The following is a 3,248-nucleotide window of genomic DNA, read 5'->3' as shown; positions in this document are numbered from 1 at the left end:
CCCTCCGTGGTGCTCCACTAGAACAAACAGGACATTATTTTTAGACTTTATTTCTCCAGAAGGAAGGCATGGAGGAGCTGCTGAGCAACAGCATGAAGGAATGCAGTAGCTAGTTTTCCGAAACAACAACCCAAATGGCTCCATCTGAGCCTCTGCTCAGAAGAAGTACAGCTTTACTCCTCCTATTCAGTACATCGAATTTTGAAAATGACAGGGGGTGGCTCAAAGGCATGTTTTCAATTCTCAATCCCTAATTCTTCAAAGGAAAGAAACTTGAAGAAGAAAAATTCACAGATTTAAGAGCCTCATTACTGTCCTGGATTAATTGCAGCTATAACAACCTTGCCCAGGTACTATGTAAGGGGTCGAGTCAGCCTCTTTTATATCTAATACACATACCTATACTCTGGCCCAACAGACTGGTGACAATTCAACCCTCGTTTTGAAACTGGTCATAACACTCTTGTAACACGCAAATTTACAACTAAAGACGGCAATTACCTCTTACCTCCACTGGTACTTCTTACATTATTTTACTTGCTTCATGCTGGAACACCTGTTAGTGTGCATGGAGGGCAAGCAGACACCACGGTGGTGTTGCTTAGACAACTAAATCCAGCTCTAAACACCAAGTCGTATTAATTTCATCCTTACTTTGGCAACACAATGGTAACTCCGAGTGCTCCAAAAGAGAGGGTGGCCAATCCAGGAAGCCTTTTCAGACAGTGTGCAGAACCAGGCACTACCAGGTTTCTGTTACAGACTGAAGTTACTTTGTTCAGTGCTTCTGGAACCACTGAGCCTAGCTGAGGCTGTGATGTGGGGGAGGAAGCAAGTGCTGCAGAGTTCACACATGTTCTTTCTGGTGCCACCTCACACCGCGAAACAGAGCCTGAGCATGTTGCCTTTTGAGGTGGGATGTTGTCGAGCTCACCGCAAATAAATGTGCCACAAAACTTCCACCAGTATCACAAACTGCTGACGAAACCAAACATCCGCTTTTACCCACGAGAAACCTGTGTAATTCAAGGTGTCTGTGAAAATCACAGAATCGTAGAATGTTAAGGGGTTGGAATGAGCCTTTAAAGATCATCCAGTCCCAAACCTCTGTGCCATGGGCAGAGACACCTCCCACTAGACCAGGTTGGTCAAGGCATTATATGACCTGGCTTTGAACACTGCCAGGGCTGGGGCATCCACAACCTCCCTGGGCAACCTGTTCCAGTGTCTCAACCACCACCACAATGAAGAATTTCTTCTTAATATCTAACCTAAATATACAGTCTTTCAATTTGTACCCATTACTCTTTGTCCTATCACTACAGTTCCTGACCAAGGATCCCTCTCTGGCTTCCCTGTAGGCACCTTCAGACACTGGAAGGTTGCCATGAGGTCTCCACACAACCTTCTTTTCTCCAGGCTCAACCCCAACTTTCTCAGCCTCTTTATAGGGGATGGTGCTCCAGTCCTCTTATCAACTTCATGGCCTCTTCTGGCCTTGCTCCAACAGCTCCATGTACTTCTTGTGTTGGGGGTGATGCCTTAAAGGATTGCGGAGAAAAAAAGTCCAAGCCACTTTAGTATTAGATAAGAGCAGGTCTTTTAATAACAGCCCTCAGGCCCAGGGGAATACACAGACACTCATGTGCACCCAGGCAGTGGTTCTACAACTTTACAGTATGGTCCATTCAATCCCGGATTCATCCACCCTCCCCAGATCCTTCCCAGTTCTGCCCCCGCCACGTCCCTCTGGAAATTGAATCAGGGGTCCTTGAGACCCCTTTTTCCTCACCTTCATCTTCTTCGTGGTACTACATATAGTCCTTGGAGCTCGTCCAAAGTTCTGGGTTTGAAGGTTGCTTTGTCTATTGGAGGTATCTTGTTCGGGTCTAGGGTATAATGTTCTTAAACAGAGGTGTTTTCTACAATTCTACTTTGAACAGGAGTCTAAACAAGCTAAAAGAAATAAGAAAATTTGATACGAAATGGGGAGAAAGGGTTTAGTGTGTGCTAACTACTGTGCTGAAGTGTAAGGGATTATACAGCTACCTTAAAATTTACTACTGTCCTAGTTAGAACAGCTGGGACCAGTTCATCACTGGATGGGTGTAACCCAAAGCTGTGTATTCTATAGCCTTCCATGCCATTTCCCAGAAACTGTTGTCAATAGACTGTTTACACCCTCTGCCCAGAGCAGCCTGACTCCTCAGGCTATAAACTAGGTGTTAAGAGGCCTGTGAGATAGGAGGGTGCTCCTGTCCTCACACCCTTTGTGGAACTCCCCGCCCTGAGGGAAGTGCTAGGCATTCAGGCCTGAACTGGAGAATATATAATCTTGGAGTCTTGGAACTTTTGGAACCACTTGTGGGATCCAGAGGAAGACCAAGACCACCACTCTCAACCAGACTGAGACCACGACTTTTCAACCAGACTGCAACCATCACTCTCAACTGGACTGCAACCACCACTCTTGCCCAGACTGCACCAGCACTCTCACCAACAGGTTTTTCCCCTCTCCTTTTACTTTGAACTCAGGGGGCCCAACTAACACCACTCTGTTAATGCCCCAGGGTGCTGGGTTATACATTTGGGTTTTGTGGGTTAAAACCAATTGTTTGTCTGTATAATTGTACTTATTGTGTTATTTTATTACATTGTTATTCTGACTTATAATCTCTCCTTTGAGTTGAGTTCATTTCCCCTGCTGGTTTATCTTTAAACCAGCACAACTACACAACTACTTTTAAAATCTACAAAAACCTAAAAAATCCAAAAAGCTTTGGGGCATCAGGAGCAACAGAACTGTACAGGTGCTGCAGGGGGATCTGACAAGGGCAGTGTACAGGGGCAGAACCCCCTCTCTCGCCCTGCTGGCCACGCTGCTGTGGGTGCAGCCCAGGATGCAGTTGGATTTCTGGGCTGTGACCACACACTGCAAGCTCATGTTGAGTTTTTCATCAACCATCAGCCCCAAATCCTTCTCCACAGGGCTGCTCTCAACCACTTCTCCAACCAACCTGTAGCTGTGTCTGGGATTGCCCTGATCCAGGGCAACGATTGAATGGTTCGGGTTGGAAGGTGACCTTAAAGATCGTTTCTTTCCGACCACCTGCCTGGAGCAGGGACACCTTTCACTTGACCAGGTTGCTCAGAGCTCCATGCAACCTGGCCTTGAACACCTCCAAAAATGGGCCATCCACAGCTTCCCTGGGAAACCTGTTCCAGTGCCTCACCACCCTCACAGTAAA

The sequence above is a fragment of the Lepidothrix coronata genome, unplaced genomic scaffold (genome assembly GCF_001604755.1).
Source record: "Lepidothrix coronata isolate B3197 unplaced genomic scaffold, Lepidothrix_coronata-1.0 Scaffold296, whole genome shotgun sequence".
In the NCBI taxonomy this organism is placed as follows: Eukaryota; Metazoa; Chordata; class Aves; order Passeriformes; family Pipridae; genus Lepidothrix; species Lepidothrix coronata.
Note: the sequence above shows the minus strand (reverse complement) of the source record.